Genomic DNA, 17730 nt, shown 5'->3' with positions numbered 1-17730 from the left:
CGCCCCTAACCCCACCCGTAACTCGCCACCTCCAGCAAATACCCTCACCCCACCTGGGTTTTCTGTCCCTGCCCGTGAGGTGCAATGGAAGCTGGAGCGGGAAAGACTTGTAATGTGATGGGAACGAACAACAGTTTTACTACCCTCCTGGTTCCCTTCATCAGCGTCCGCGTAGCGGATGAAGCTTTTATTCCGGTTTCCCTGGGCTGCGCCTACCAGACGGCTCAAACTGTCCCTCCATTGCTGCTTACACACTCCTCTAGAGCTGGGCGTCTTTGCCCTGCGCCTCCTGTTCTCGGAGATGAGGAAGGGCCGCCGGCTCAACTCCAGAGATTCTCAGCGCCATGGATACAAAGCAGGTGGGCGCCGTAGCCAGGCCGCAGTGACTGGAAGCGGGGAGGATGCTGTTGCCCACGATGCGGCTGCCAGAGCTGGGGGTGTTGCTGCGCTCCTGGTGCCTCTTCCTCACCAAGCGCTGGTGAATCACCGGCTGGTGGGTCCCTGCTGGTGTTCCGTGTCAATACTGGCTGTTGGTACCAATTAAAGTTGAAAGCATACATTCTTCTCTATCTGGTGGTCCAGTGCACCTGAGCCAGTCTCAGATGATGACATGTGCATGTCGCATGACTGAGTGTTCTTGAGCTTGGAAGAATATTTCCGTGTATGTGTCTGGCTAGAAGGTTAAAACAAGCACTAATTTCAAGAGCACTATTATTAGCCAGGCAATAGAAAAGGATCCTGAGGGATGCCCCCAAGTGAAAATTAAGGCGGGGGGAGCCCACGTCAGTTTGGACTCCATCCTGCTGGGCTCCCAGGCTCTGCTTATTAGGAAGCAAATGTTCCACCATCAGATGACCATTTGTAGGTTCACTGCCTCCCACTTGGCGGTGAGCTCGCCTGAACACAGGGACGTGGTCTCGTCCCCCCGCGGGCCTGCAAAGCGCCTGGACACAGTGGTGCCCAGCAACTGTGTGATGAATGAACAGCTAACCTAAGAAATGCTCGCGTCTAAATGCCTTCTGCAACCCCGTGCCTTCGGAGGGGCATTAAAACCTTTCTCTCTCCAGATTAAGCTATAGAAAAATATCCTTTCCCCTTAGTTTAATCAAGATTATTTTAGAATCTTTTAATAAAGTTTTTCCCACTTTGAGACCAAGGGAAAGCAACTGTAAATATAATAAAATGTGGGAATGGTTCTACAGAAAGAGCTAATTCAGGCAGGCCACTCTTTCTTAGGTCTTTTACAGGCCAAGAGGCACCTGGGCTCCTCCATTCGTTTCAGCTCTTGCTCTAAACCCCTAGTCTACAGGCTTTCTGCACCCAGGTTCCAGCTTAGATACATCACTTGCTTTGGCTTAGTGGGGCGTTGCACCCTCTTATCACCATGGCACAAATTAGGGTACTCCTTCATTGAATTCCCCATTTGGGAACATTTCATCTAATCTTTCTAAATGGATCTCAACCCTTTAGCTACTTCCACAAAAGACTGATGTATCCAACAGCCATGATATTTCAGTGGCATTTGCTTTGCATGTGTGTGTAGGTGGGCTGGGTTCCCGGCCTCCTGTCTTCCAACTCTACTGGAAACTGCCTCCATCTCTGTTTCCCAACTCTTGATTTCCAAGAGAGAAACGTGATGGGCCCAGCACATTATTTTGACCCAGCTACACTACATGGATTCTAGATCACCCAACAGCTTAAAGATGAGGGAGTCTACAATGTCCGGGACTTCATCAATGGTTCAGCAGGTAAAGAATCCCTCTGCAATTAGGAGACACAGGAGATGCAGGTCATTCCCCAGGTCAGCTCAGTCCCTGGAGGAGGGCATGGCAACCCCCTCCAGTGTTCTTGCCTGGAGAACCCCACGGACGGAGGAGTCTGGTGGGCTATAGTCCATGGGGTCGCACAGAGTCAGACATGACTGACTAAGCACAGGTCCATGTCCGATGCGCTCTTATCGGGGTCAGGACACGTGGTGACAGACATGGCAGGGCTCTGCTCAGGAGAGTGTTCCCTAAACAGAAGGTGCGGGTGGGGCAGGCACCCCAACATCACACACCACGGCCCTCCTCCCCGGATGCTCAGACACAGGCTTATACCTGACAGCTCATGACTTCTGCTGTTTCTTTTTAGCTCAGTGACTCCCAGACTTCACTAAGGGCGTTTATTATTATTATTCTCTTCCATAAGTTTAGGTTTTGATTTTTTTTTTTTTTGCTGTGAAACAAGCCGTATTGCTTCAATCTCATTTTCACTCATCAAAGACATAGGGACTGTCTGTCCATCACAGTTTCTAATCAGGTTGAAGTTACCAGTATTACCTTAGAGAGTCGATGTCATTCTAGCTTACATCAGTGAAACATCGCCTCTTAGTTCATCTTTGCAGCTTCATCAGGGCTAAATGAATGGCCTTTTGAATTACGGAAGATAGCTCATGCATCTCTAACTTTGTCCTAAGGAGAGTCTAGGTTCGGGGGGCGGGTGTCTCTGTTCAACGTGTAGGGGCTAGTTTTGCTGTCACTGGTCATTTATACCTTGGTGTCTAGGAAGGCTTTGAGGGCAGGTCTTGCTGCAGTAAGATGCCCCTCGAGCCCCAGGTCCAGTCCAAAGCCGAGGAAGCAGCCTACGAAAGCAGCTGGTGGAGGGGCTGGCAGGGAGGCACTGGTGTCCTGTACGCACATGTGTTCCAGTTCTGCCTCTGCCACTGAGGACCTACTGTGTGACCCAGGCCAGTGACTTAGCATCTGCATCCCGGTTTCTCCATTGATTTGGCAACATCTCCCTCCCTAGGGTGTTAGGAGGATCAAGTGAGGTCATGTCTCTATTGACGGGCAGCTGCTTCTCTGTTTTAATTAATAATAATGGAGAACTTTAATTAGGATAAGCTAATTTTTATCTTAGATGTGAGTGTCGAGATGGTGTAATTTCCTCGCTCATTGCCTAACCCAATGCCATGTGCTATGTTGATCCGCCAAGGAGGACTGCCCTCACTGAGCATCTAGTGTGTCCCAGGCATTGTGTATGGGTGCATGTGTGGTCCTCACAGCTGTCCCCTGACATGGATGTTACTTGTCCTGTTTTATAGACGAATGGCTTCCTTGGTGGCTCACTCGGTAAAGAGTCTGCCTGCAATGCAGGAGACCTGGGTTCGATCCCTGGGTCAGCAGGATCCTCTGGAGAAGGAAATGGCAACCCACTCCAGTAATCTTGCCTGGAGAATCCCATGGACGGAGGAGCCTGGTGGTTTACAGTCCATGGGGTTGCAAAAAGTCAGACACGACAGAGTGACTAACACATTATAGACGAGGAGGCACAGGAGGGTTAAATAACTTGCTCTTAGGGAAATTAAAATGGAGGAAATCTTATTCAGGCTTCAGAAGCAGGAGAGCAGACCTCTGACCCACTTCCAACCTGCCTGGACACCGTCCGGATTCTGTACCTGCCTGCAAGGACAGCAAGGCAGGTGGTACTTTAGATAAGAAAGGGAATGGGTCTTGGAATTCTTGAACCCTTGGAGGTCTGGCCCACCCTCCAGGATCTAAGACATCTTATGGCTAACAGGGTGAAACAAACAGAATTGTAAAAGTTAAAGTAAAACCGGAGCTGCAATTTTGCGCACAAACTGATGATGATACCAGTTTGAGGACTGGGATCTTAAGCAGGAGCCCCCAAAACGGCAATTTGAAGTCTCACCCATGGGGTGGATGCACCACCCAGGACCCTCTCCCGGTTGGGACCCCAGATTGCTGGTAAGGAGGGACTTCGCAGTGCTGTTCAAGTCTGGACGCAGGTTGGCCCAGTTTGGTGATGTATATATACAGTTACTTCCCTTTACTGTTTCCATTTCTTTTTTTCCTAATGACTGTATATTGAAATTAACTTAAATAATCTTCTGTTAAAAGTTGAAATTGCTTATTTGTATGTAACGAATGCTTTCTTTTGTTAATGAAGACCTTAAACCTAAAATGAAAGTAGGGGCTTCCCTGGTGGCTCAGTGGTGAGGTGTCCATCTGCCAGTGCAGGAGACACGGGTTCGGTCCCTGGTCTGGGAGGATCTCACATGCAGTGGGACGGCTGGACCTGTGCGCCACGGCGGCTGAACCGGTGCTCTGGAGCCCGGGAGCCACAGCTGGTGACCCACGTGCTGTAACTGCCGGGCCCCCCATTCCCTGAGGCCTGTGCGCCACGGCAGGGGACGCTGCCCCGGTGAGGGGCCCGCTCACCGGAGCTGGAGGCAGCCCCCCGCTAATCACAAGTAGAGAAACAAAGCCCTGCAGTAATGAAGACCCAGCACAGCCAATAATAAAATTTTTAAAAAAGGAATAAATCTTCCAGCAAAACACTTGCCCAGTGATCCGATGGTAACTGGCAAAGTCAAGAGTCGACGTCAGAGCCGTCTGAGTTTCAAGCTCTGAGTGTGATAAATCTGGCAAAGATGGGTTTCTTGTAGCTATAGGAGTTTTTTGTGGGTCAGTAAATTTCATCACCCAGGAGGTATAAATGTATATTAAAATACTTTTAGAGGTGATATCGGGGATCATTTTTACAGGCCTTTGGTGAAACCACCTCTGTTTGCTTGCTTTCAGCTATTGCCCACCCCACCTCTAGATCTGTGCACCTAGCCTGCCAACTTGTACGTGGAAGTAGGCAGAGGTGGTGGGGACGTATACTTGCTTTTTTGGAGAATAACAGGCTCCTAGTTTAGCTACAGCTGGGACGGCCAGAGTCCAAAAATGTAGCCCATGATGTCTGAAACTGCAAGTATATTTCTGATGTCTACTTGAACATCTGACTTTGAAATCTTCCTTCCAGTTCTTTTTGGTATTCCACTGATTTCCTTCCATGGTCTTCTGAGCTTCTAGACAGATTGCAGGGACAATTACCCGAGACTCCAGCCTTCCAGCTTACCTGCTCCAGGGTTTCTCAACCGCAGTGCTGTTCGGGTTTGGGGTAGATGATTCTTTTTTGTGGGGAGCTGTCCTGGGCCCTACGGGACAGTTGGCCTCTACTCAGTGGATGCTGCTAATGTGTCTCGGGGTGACAGCCAAAAGGCCCGCAGACGTTGCAATGTCCCTGCGGCGGGGAGAATCACGCCCCGCTGAGGGTCTGCCCTAACCCAGCATCTCATCTTAGCTCCTGCCTCCCCTGGAGAATCTGGCCCCGCTGAGGGTCTGCCCTAACGCAGCGTCTCATCCTTAGCTCCCGCCTCCCCTGGTGCTCCTTGCACCTGAACATCTCTAGTGCTGGAGAACTCACTCCTCATCATCTCTGGAGACGGCTGGTGTTGGGAAACTCGTCCCTGGCATGAGTTCACACACGTCTCTCCAGCCTGCCCTCACCTGGACCGAGTGGGCCGCTTCTTCTGCCCCGTCCTCCTGACTCTCCCTCGTGTTTGCAGACCTCATAATGCCCGCCCCGTCCTTCTCTTCACTGGGTGTCCTCTGTATTGCAGCACCTCCTCAGAGGCAAGGGCTGCCCCTCCTCTCCCGTCCTCACTGATCTCAATGTCCTTGAGGGTCCCCTTTATTTTTTTATTTGTGTTTTTTCACTTTTCGTTGGAGCATAGTTGATTTACAGTGTTTTGGGTGTACAGCAGTGTGATTCAGTTACATATTTATATAGATACAGACAGATATTGAATGGATAGACACATACTGAATATAGCTCCCTGCGCTATACAGTAGGTCTTTGTTGTTATCTATTTTATATATAGTTGTGTGTATCTGTTAGTCCCAAATTCCAAATTTATCTCTCTCCCCATCCCCCCCTTTCCTCTTTGGTAAACGTGAGTTTGCTTTCTATGTCTGTGAGTCTATTTCTGTTTTGTAAGTAAGTTCATTTGTATCACTTTTTTTTTATAGATTTCATTTGTAGATATATGTGATATCATATGTATTTGTCTCTCTCTGTCCGCCTTACTTCACTTTGAATGATAATCTCTAGGTCCATCCAGGTTGCTACAAATGGCGTTATTTTAGCTCTTTTTATGGCTGAGTAGTAGTCCACTGTATACACACACACATAAAGTACATCTTTCTCTATGCATCCGTCAGTGGACACTGAGGTTGCATCTGTGTTTTCTCCACTATAAACCGTGCTTCTGTGGACACAGGGCACATGCATCCTCTGTGTTCCCTTTGAGCCTGGGAAAGTGAGAGAGGGGTGCTGAGCACCGACCAGAGGATCTGGTGAGCAAGGGGCACTATTTTCCAGAAATTTCCACAGGTACACGCCTATGTCACTTCTGGCGAAATGAAAGCTACAGTGCAAGCAGCTGCCAGCTGCAGGTCAAACGTGCCTGGAAGGCTCGGAGGCTTCAGACGCTGCCCCGACCCTTCAGAGAGCAGAGTGCTGAGCCGCAGGGAGGAGGGAGGCCCAGTGCAGGCGGTGATGGTGCAGAGGCTGGGGCCGTTCTGGGCTGGAGCAGCTCTGCTCTTCCTTCTAGGGACCTACCCTCAGAGGCTGCGCACCTCGGCTTGCCTCTCCCTCGGGATATTTGTAAGGACAGCATACGAGAGACCATGAACATGAAACCACTCTGCGGGCTCCAGGTGAAGGGCTGACTGCACCCGTGGGCCACATGCTATCTCCCAGTCACCGTCCCCCTCGCCAGTCGACTTCTCTGGGCCGGAGCCTCTCAACTCTAGCCAGACCGGGCTGCAACCGAGTTCAGTAGCAAGTTCATAAGGAAAACATTATTCAGGAAAATCTCTGAAATTCCATTAGCTTAATCTGATTTGAGTTATCAAATCAACATACATCTGTCTATCTCTCTTTTACTCCTTTGGATGGCGCCTAGCACTAAGGCACCCAGGTATTCAGACGGGCATATTACATTACCGCAGAGACGAGGGGCTCTGGTGGGTCAAGAACACACACGGAGCCTCCCAGCACAGCCCCCCGGGGACACGGGGGAGAGGTTGGGTCCTGACGGGAGAGCAGTCCCCTGCCGGCATGAGTGCCCACGGACAATGGTGATGACGGCAATGTCCGCTCAAATGAGCCGTCTGGAAGTTGCTTAAAACCACTTATCGCAGCACCTAATATTTAACAGTAAAAAATACAGGTAATGTTTGTAACAGTAACTGGCAGATACACACCAGTGATAAACTGCAATTTCACAAAGGACTGTAAACATCTTGCACACTGTCAGTCCTTTCTGTTAGGCAAAGTGCTCTTTTGATGACAAAGGAACAGATACACACTCGAGTGAACTATTTTCAGTCAACACACAAAGCAGTTTTAATGTTATAAATTAAATAATCGTTTCTACCAAAATTGGAATTTGGAGTCAACTTTAAACTGGTGTTGATCCTCTTAAGGCTCAAAGAAGTGTAGACACGTTGTCATCTGCTCAGATCAAGGCGCTGCTGGAATCAGGCTGCCTGAGTGAAGGGAAAACAGGCGAGAAGGAAGACCTTGCGAACCAGGGGGGAAGCGGGCAGGGCACGGCCTCTGAACGAACGACACAGATCAAGGATGCCGCATAAACCGATCAGAATCAAACGGGTCAAAGATGGCAGGCAAGTCAACGTCACTAGACCTCGATCCTCAGTACACACTCATCCTCTGTGCACACTCATCCTCTGTGCACACTCATCCTCTGTGCACACTCATCCTCAGTACACACTCATCCTCTGTGCACACTCATCCTCTGTGCACACTCATCCTCAGTACACACTCATTGTAAGACATTGGCAAGCTAAGTGACACACCCAGAGGCGCCGTGACAGTTCCAAGGCTGACCACCAAAGATCAGAGAGAGGCTGGGGGCCCAGCCCCGAGAAACTAGGAACTTTTCCCACAGTAGCTGGAATAGTCCTGTTCATCAGTCTATGAAATTACCCAGCCCCTAACAGCTAACCACACTGCGTTTTGAGGCTGCATTCGCCCTCTGCAACAGCCCACACTGTCTGAGGGGTGCGACTCTCCCAAGGCTACTCTTGCTTTCTGAGATGGTCCAGACTCTGTCTGTGGAGAGTGTTTCTCTCTAGATAAATCCCCTTCTTACCTATCACTTAGTCTATCACGCAGTTCTTTCTGCGATGAGACATCAAGAACCTGAGCTTCCGTAGGTCCTGAAACCAGGTCTGTGATCTCAGCTGGAAGACCATGGGTTTTGCCAGGTCTGAGTCCTGGCACCTGGATACAAGTCCCAATCTGAGATGAACGGGTTCAATTGTAGATACATAGTTGCTTACCCAATGGCTGCTCCAATCCAGTTTCTTATCTTCCCAGTCTCTCCCCAGGCAGCATGCCCATGTGACCCCTTTTGACCCAGGGACCTTAGTGAGACTCAGCTTGTGATGGCTTCTGGGAGAGCTTCTGCCGTCACCGCAAAGGACCAAACGTGAATGGTGCTGCTCTCCCGCCTCCTTCCTGCCTTGAACGCGCACTCCACCCAGCTCGGGCATCATCTTGCAACCATGAAAGAAAGGCAAGAAATGCACAGAGATGTCAGCCATGGCGTTGCTGAGATGGGAGATTATCCTTCGTGTCTGCCTCTGTCTTGTTACATGTGACAAGTCAACTCCTGTTTAAACCACATTTGTTTTAAGCTGCTGTGAATAAGGTTTTTCTTACAGCCAGATAAATCCCTAACCAAATAGGAGGTTCTGGAAAAAGAGATGGGAACATATTGAAGGCAAATGTCATGTTTCATTTTCTCTAACTAGAGCCAGTAAACAGAATTTGTCTACAAATAGCGTTCACCACTTCTCTCAGATTTGCCAGGAGTCTTCAAGGGTTTCTCACAGCCTCTCCCTGCTGAAGGTTGTTCCCTAAGGAATATGGGTTGATAATCCTTTCTCTGCCACTTTCTGCCTGGTTTTGGGCAAAAAAAAAAAAAAACAAACAAACACCTCTCTGTGCCTCATTTATAAGACATAGAAATTGTAAGGATTTTTTTTTTTAAGCTAGGGGGACATCCTTGAAGCATACTCCTAGGCATATATCCAGAGAAAATCATAGTTTGAAGACACATACACCTCGGTGTTCACTGCAGCACTATTTACAATAGCCAAGACATGGAAGCAATCTAAATGTCCCTCAGCAGAGGAATGGATAAAGAAGATGTGGTACATATATATATATATATGGAATATTACTCAGCCGTAAAAAAATGAAATAATGCCATTTACTGCAACAAGGATGAACCTACAGATTGTCATACTGAGTGAAGTCAGAGAAGGACAGCTATCCTATGGTATAGTTAATATGTGGGATCTAAAAAAAAAGTTCATTCCTCAAATGAACTTATCTACAAAACAGAAATAGAGCTACAGCAAGTAGAAAACAAACTTACAGGTTGCTGGGAGTGAGGGGAGGGGGGAGGGATAAACTGGGAGGTTGGGATTGACGCCTACACACTACTATATAAAAAATGGACAAAATAAGGTCCCTGCAGCACAGGGACCTCTACTTCTTAATGGTCTGTGTGGGGAAAGAATCTTAACGAGAGCCATTACATGTGTGTGTAGCCGATTCACTTTACTGTACTTTACTGAACTTTACTGAACACGGCAACGTAAATCAACTCTACTCCAACAAAAAGTATTCTAAAATTTTATATTATACTCTTATCAGGGGAAAGAAGCCTTTTCCATCACACTGATCTTTATCTTCCCCTTGTATATTTTGTTAGGTGTTTTCTGTTCAATATACATATATGTGTTTAAGTGACAGAGCAATGTTCAGCAACCTTTGTTATACATTCTTAAATGAAATAAAGCCCTTATAACTGTCTGTAGGAACGCAGTAGGTGATGGAGATGATGGTGCTGATAGAATGAAAGTTTGTAAATCACTGAATCACCCTGCAGACTCTACTAGAGTATGAACGCCACCAGAATCCCATTTCCCTGTAGCTAAACCCTATACCCTTGAACTAGGATTGCAGGGGCAGCAGGTTCTTACCTGCCATGTCCCACTGCCTCCTCTGCAAAATCTCCCTCAGAGCAATATGCTAAGTTATTGAGCCAACCTTTGAAGGTGTGTTGAAGGAATACCAAGTCTCCCTTTGGTTTATCCGCCACCATCCTCACCCCTCCTTCGTGTGTATTACCTGATTACGTGGATCGTCGAGTGTAATCAAACCTGACGGTGTAATAGCTTCCCTTTTCTCATTAAATTCCATCTTATCCAGTTCTGACCAAGATTCTCCAACATCTCGGTCTTTGGCAATTTTAACTTTAATTTGTCTTCTGCATTCGCCATTTGTCACTCATTTTGTATTATCTATAAATTTAATCTAGGTCGAATTTACTTTCCCCTCCAGGTTGTTAATGAGCACTGTCTATTGGATAATACGGTTTCCTGTACTGAGCCCTATGGGATCCTTGATTCTTATTCACATTCAGACCTAATTTAAGATGCCACTAATTGTTACTTGTACTGACCATTTGTCAACAGAACCCTAAACTATGTTACCGTCAAATCTCCCAGACCCCACTTCTTTAATTGCTCTATGAATTGCTTGGGTCAGAGATTTCATATCAAATAAATGTTGAAATGATTTCCGCTGAATTCCCCTGTGGCGCTTCAAGTCCATAATTGTGTTCAGAAATGGCCATTGCTGGTATTAGGGAGAATAATTTGAGGCTTTTGAATCTGCCTGGCTCGTTGCTCATTAGATTCTCTTCCACCATGCGCGGACAGATCAATTTTCTTATTAAATTTCTTAAAGTCTTACCTGGAAAGGAAGGCAGACCCCGAGAATATTCATTTCCTGAGTTGTCATGTTGATGAATCTTCCTCGGCGTTTGGAGCCTTCCCAGATCCCAGGATCCTGGTTCTCTCCACAGCAGGTGTGATGACTTTGAGGACCCCTGAAAGCCTGGAATGTCTCCCACTCGTGTTTAAACACTGGAGCTTACCTACTTTTTGCCAAGTTAGCAGCTTGTAACTGCATTATCTTTTAATCCAGTGGTTCTCAACCTTGGCCAGTGTGCCGCCAATCCCCCTCCCCAAACCCCTTGTCCCAGGATACTTGGCAATGCCTAGAAATGTTTTCAGTTGTCACAACTCAGAGGTGAGAGATGGGGGCAGAGGTACTGACTTCAAGGAGGTAGAAGCCAGGAAGGTGGCTGATCATTCTGCCAGGCTCTGGACATTCCCACACATGGGGGTTCTGGCCCGAAACACCAGCAGTGCTGAGAGTGAGACATCTAATGACATCAAAGCTGTTCTCAAAACTGTCCTTCTCCTCCCTCATCGCCGCCACTCAGAAAAGATGGAAGAGTTAATCTAGTTGAAGAGTAAAAACACTTGTCCCCTGTGGCTGGTCACTTAGCTCTCTGGATGGCAGCATTACTTTGGGTGGGAGTGGGGATTGAATTAGAGATAGTTCACATTTACTTATTTGACTGTGTTGGATCTTTAATTGCAGCATGTGGGACCTAGTTCCCTAACCAGGAATCAAACCCGGAACCCCTGTATCAAGACCACAAGATCTTAGCCACTGGACCACTAGGGAAGTCCCTAGAGAAAGCACATTTCTAAATCCTGTTTCAGTTCTCTCCCTCCCTCCCTTCTTTCCATTCTCCTTTCTTCCTTCAGTAAGTATTTATTGAGTGCCAACCATGGGCCAGGCACTTTCCTAGGACAGATGTTAACAGAACAAATGAAATCCCTACCCAATGGGAACTGATTTTCTAGCTGGTGAGTGAGAAAATACTTCAGAGAAAACATTTCAAAGACCATTAAGAAAGAAAATGAAGAAGAAAGGGCATAGTTCTGAGATATGTACCGTGACCACTCTGATTTCTGTGGCTGGAAACTCAGTTCTCTTGGTGGCTCAGACGGTAAAGAATCTGCCTGCAGTGCAGGAGACCCAGGTTCAATCCCTGGGTCAGGAAGATCCCCTGGAGAAGGAAATGTCTACCCACTTCAATATTTTTTTTCCACTCCAGTATTCTTGCCTGGAGAATTCCACGGACAGAGGAGCCTGGAGGGCTACAGTCCACGGGGTCGCAAAGAGTTGGACTTGACTGAGCGACTGACACTTTGACGTTTCACTTTCATAGTTGATTTACAATGTTATGTTAATTTCTGCTGTACATTGAAATGATTCACTTATACAAATATACTTTTTTTTATCAAGTTTTGAGGGAAAAGGTCTAAGTGTTTTACTAAGGAGATATGTATTGTTGCTATTGTTTGAGTAAGGCTCTTTCCTTTTATTACATGCACCAAGACTTAACTGTCTGCCATGGAGAAGAAACTGTCCAGCCTAAACATGAATCTAAGCTGTACTTTGTCTGCAGAGCTACCATGCTTTTTATCTAGGTCATGCAAAATCTTATAGAGATAGACATTGGGATTTAACACCTGGGTTTGCTACTGATGAGCTATGTGACCTTGAGCAAACTTCTTAATCTTTCTGAGGCTTAGATTTTAAGGAAATAATGACACTTGTTTCATACAGTTGCTGTAAGGATTTACTGAGATGCTGTATATTGAGAACTTAGCACATTTCTCGGTACTTTGCAAAGCACTCAGTTAAGCGCTTATTATAATGTTCACGTGGAGGCGAAAGCCTCACTCACATTTTATTTGTCTTTTGCATAGTGGACCCCACTACCCAGTTCTCCCTCTGCCCTTCACTGAGAAGTAGAGATAAATACCACAAGGGTAAACACCATAGGAAGTCTCCCTTGCCCGTGGTCATGACTTTCCCTTAGACGAAGTTCTCCCTCTCCAGTAATGTCAAAGAGAAACAAAGGTGTCTAGCAATGAACAACTGGTTTCTTTTTTAATATATTTATTTATTTATTTGGTTGCATTGAGTCTTAGCTGCAGCATGCAGCATCTTTCATTGTGGTTGAAATTGCTAGGCAGTCACTGTAAGATTCCGGGACCTCAATCTTGTTTTCCATAAACATCTCTGCTCCATTAACCTAAAACTATACCCTTTGTCCCAAGTTCCTGGAATGTGTCCTTGGTCTGATCAGTTAGCAGCACTCAGATCCAGGAAAGGGCAGTAAGTAACGTCTGTTCCAAATGCCTGAGGGGAAAACAACTGGTGATCATTAATCTTTAGCCCATACATCTGGTCCATTGCAAAATGGCCAGGGGGCCATGGAAAAAGGGTGACGACTTAATCTGAGGACCAAGAGAAGCCATAAAGATGTTAAGTTCCACGTTGTAACCTTTAAACTGATTGGTTAGAAATGATACATTTTAAAGACAAGAGGCAACCAAAATGCACCGATCAATACTGGTAAGGATATAAACTGCTGTAAGTCCTGCCTTTTGGAGGACAGTTTACCCCCTCTCAGTGTCTGTGCTGAGAGCTTTGTACTTTTCTCTAAAATAAATCCTATTCTCTTGCTACTGTGAGTGTTTGTGCGTTTGTGGAGTTCATTCTTTGGCTCCACGAAGAAGAACTCAGATTCCATTTTACCTATGCTTGAGTTTGGTTAAGTTACTTAGTTGGGGAGCTGAACAGTCATTTGTGGGAGATTTTTGTGGTTCTTGGGGGCCTTTTGGGTCTTGTGAACCAAAGCCTTTCTCTCCTAGGAGGAGAGTCTCCAGGTATCTCGGGATCCTGATTGAACTGATAAATGTCTTCACCTTTCACTAATCCTCAGTCAATCAAGGGTGTAACAAAAGTCTTCTTCTGTTGATAGATGGTTTCTAGTTCAGGGAGAACATTACTTTTTAAGTCTATTTAAACATTCTTGCAAAAAAATAAAATAGTTTAGAAGTGAATAGGGCTTCCCAGGTGGCACTAGTGGTAAAGAACCCACCTGCCAATGCAGGAGACATAAGAGAAGTGGGTTCAATCCCTGGGTTGGGAAGATCCCCTGGAGGAGGGCAAGGCAACCCACTGCAGTATTCTTGCCTGGAGAATCCCACGGACGGAGGAGCCTGGCAGGGTATGGTTCATGGGGTTGTGAAGGGTCAGATATGACTGAAGCAACTTAGCATGCATGCAAGGTAAAAAAAAAAAAAAAAAAATTTCCCTCTCCCCCAAGTCTAGATCCCCAGTGTAGATTGTTATCAATAGCTTGTCTGACGTTTTGTCAGAAAGCCTATCATGTATCTATGAGGCTGGTACTCTTACTGTTCCCGTTTTACAGATGAGGAAACCAAGGCCTCCTCCACGTGCTTACGCTGACCAGCTGGTGAGCAGCAGAGCCTGCGTTAGAGCCCAGGCAGTCTGCCTGCAGGGCGTGTGCTCTTACCCACAACATGTGGCTTTTTTGTTTTCGGTCACACCACGAGTCACGCAGGATTTCATTCCCTGACCAGGGATAGAACCCACGTTCCCTGCTTTGCAAGGTGAATTCTTAACCACTGGACCGCCAGGGAAGTCCCCACAGTCTCATGTGTTGATGCTTTTCTCTTTCTTTTTTTCCCATTGGCATCACATTCTAGTCTGAAGCTTGCTTTATTCCCTAAACACACCAGGAAAGTTTTCCTTTAGCTACACAGAAATCTACCTTCTTCTGAAGAAATAGTGTCCCTTTGTGTGAAGGTACTGTCATTGATTTACCCCGTCCCCGTTGGCTAGCTCAGTCATTGCCCACTTCTTATTATTGCAAATGACGCTGTGTCAACCATCCTTGTGCACGGTCTTTGTATGAGTGTGCATCTCTAAGGTCTAGTCCTAAGAATGGAATTGCTGTGTTTAAATACGTTGTCATTTTCAAATTTCCCGGAGGACACCTTTAAAATAGTGCTCACTGAGACCCGATGATGCCTCACTTGTTCTGCATTTGCCTGAAATGTTTGGCCTTTCACCGCAGACTTTGCAGGTGAAACACTGTGTTGCTTTCAGTTAATTGTTGTGCCAGCTCCACTGTGCCTGGGAAGACTCTCTGGAGTGCTATATTGATTTTGAGTTAAAGTTAACTGTTAATCCTTCTGAATGGAGGAGGGGATGCTTTATAAACCTGGCTTCAGCCTGCCTAGAGAGGGTCCCAATCATCTACCATAATTTCTGAATACAGGCGTAAATCTCATCATAACTCAGACTCTAAATCTCCTTTGGTGCTGAGGTTTATTCTTTATCTGAGGCTTATATATCCAAGCAAGCAGGTTGAATTAACAGCAGAATTGGCCACAAGAGCATTCTTTAATTGGAGGCCAAAGTCTATGACCTCTTAACCTTCCTACGTATTCTAAAGAAGCCAGATAGCCAATTTTAAAACTTTAAGACTATGAATACCAAGGAATATCTTCCTAATTTGAAGATGCTCTACCATTTGGGCTCCCCCCGCCCCCGCCACCTCCAACCTCAAGCAAAATTATCCAAGAATGAGCTTGGGGACAGGAAAATGTTAATAGCTTTAAATCCAGTTGCTTTGCCATTAAAGTATGTGTTTATCACTCAGTTGTGTCCAACTCTTTGCAACGCCATGGACTGCAACCCACCAGGTTCCTCTCTCCATGGATTTCTCCCTACAAGAATCCTGGAGTGGGTTGCCATTTCCTTCTCCATGCCATTAAAGTAGTATGTGTATAAAAAACAAAAAAACGGAAACTGCCATGAATTTGTCATCATTCAGCTCTCAATACGGTGGCTGCGGTGACTTCCAAAGAAGAGGGCTGATAAGATCTGAACACACTGGGATCAAACACCAAACGGCAGAACTGTCTATGCATGCTTAATGCAATGAAGGGAAATAGCTACAAATTGGAGCCAGACAGCACACCAGCTCAAAGTTGTTTTTTTCTTTTCTTCCATATGTGGATTTATTATCTGATTTCTCAAAAGTCTATAATCTTTATGGAGAGCTAGGTTAAGTTATATTTTTATTAGTAGTAGAGTTTGTCAGCTTTGTAAGTAAGGAATGACCCAGCAGGAAAACACCTATCCCCCCGGCACATCCCCAGCTTCACCCTTCCTGACTCAGGTGCGAGCGTTGACCTGACAAGACCCCCCTGAGCTTGTCCTGCCCCGCCGTGTTTTCCGAGGCGGCTGCCTCCTCCTAGACACACTGCCTTGACCTTCCTGCCCTCGCATGACCTTGATTCCTTCCCCAGTTCCCCGGAAATCAACAGGTCTCTCGCCGCTCCTGGGAGCCCGACTCTGAACTTGGCCCCACAACAGCCTTCTAGAGATGTGGGCTTGGCTGGGACTGGCTCGTCCCCCCGCCAGACCCGAGCGCTTCACTCCCGAGGCACAGGTCTCCCCAGAGTGGTCCAGAGTCCCGTGTTACTCTTGCTGCCCTGCTGGCGGGAATGCCATCCCCACTTGCCCTCGTTGTGCAGGCCTTGCCCTTTAAGTGCCACTCCCGGGGGGGCGTCCTCCCTGCCCCGGCCCCGGGCCCCCTGCTGCCAAGTCAACGGTGGCCCCCAGTGCCTCCCAGTTGAGCCTGTCACTGTCCTCTCATTGTTCACTGGTGCTCCATCCCCCGTTCAGACAGTATGTCTCTTGAGGCGGAGACCAGTCTCAACCTGGAATCTATTTAATTAGTATTTGGCCTGGAAATGAGCTTCCTTTACCCAAGACAAATGCCCACGGAAATGGCTGGAAGCCCAGTCACCTGCCTCGGTAACTGGCTGCAGGATCAGGCTGTACTGAACTCGGTCATCATCCTGGAGCTGAGCCCATACACCCTTGTGGGTTCATTTGCCAACCTTGGCTGTGGGTTTTTGGTGTTTTTTTTTTAGTCTTTATTGAATTTGTTACAATACTACTTCTGTTTTATGTTTTAGTTTTTTAGCCCAGAGGCATGAGAGATCTTAGCTTCCCCAATCAGGGATCGAACCCTCACCCCCTACTTTGAAAGGCAAAGGCTTAACCACTGGACTGGCAAGACCCCCAGACTTGGCTGTTTTTCTTTCTCCCCCCACACCTTTGCTCCTTCTCTGCCTTTAAGCCCCTCAGCTTCCTCTGAGTTCTCTTTGTTTTCTTACATAAATAAAAACCCTGCCACTTACGTGTTGAATGAATCTTTTACACTCATTTGCATGGGTGGACTCATAACGCTGCTTCCAAAGTTATGCTTTACAAACGTGACTGCACAAAAAAATGCATCGGCTCCTTTAATTCCTACAAAGACCCTGAAAGGATGGTATAAATTGTAGTCCTCAACTTAAGATTAAGAAGCCGAGGCTCAGTGAGTAATGGAAATCACCTTGGAAGCAAACGGCAGAGCTGGGCTGGATCCCAGGCCTCATGGAATCCAGAGCCTACGCTTGAACTTCCACGTGGGGCCGCCTCCTTTAGTGGGCCCTGCTGCGTTTTAAGCCTTATCTCAAATTGTGGTATAAAAGCACTTTTCTGCTACGGACATTTTGGGCATTGACTAAAAGAGAGATGATCTTTTGGGCGGGAAGGAGAGTGGGGAACACAGAGAGGTCCCTGAAATTTTGATTGGCTAAGGTTTAGTGGCTTCCTCAAGATCCCATGTGTAACCATACCATGTTCCACACAGGCCCCCGAACCACTAGAAGACCCCTAGTCATTCCCCGTCCTGGGGTCACAGGGGGACCCGTGTCCTTTTCCACCGTCTCTCCCGGCCCCTGAGACCCCACGCCACCCCACACTCCCTCCCACCGCGGCCCCTCCGTTCCAGCACTCCTAGCAGCTAGTTTGGGAATCAGGCCCCTCGCTCATCTTAACCCCAAACTTTCCTTTTATCTGCACCCAAGATTCCTGGGCCTCCTTGGCTTTCTTTGAGGCTTCCCTGGTAGCTCAGTTGGTAAAGAATCTGCCTGCAATGCAGGAGACCCCAGTTTGATTCCTGGGTCAGGAAGATCCGCTGGAGAGGGGATAGTC

The sequence above is a fragment of the Cervus canadensis genome, chromosome 23 (genome assembly GCF_019320065.1).
Source record: "Cervus canadensis isolate Bull #8, Minnesota chromosome 23, ASM1932006v1, whole genome shotgun sequence".
Classification (NCBI taxonomy): domain Eukaryota; kingdom Metazoa; phylum Chordata; class Mammalia; order Artiodactyla; family Cervidae; genus Cervus; species Cervus canadensis.
This window is presented reverse-complemented; position numbering follows the sequence as displayed.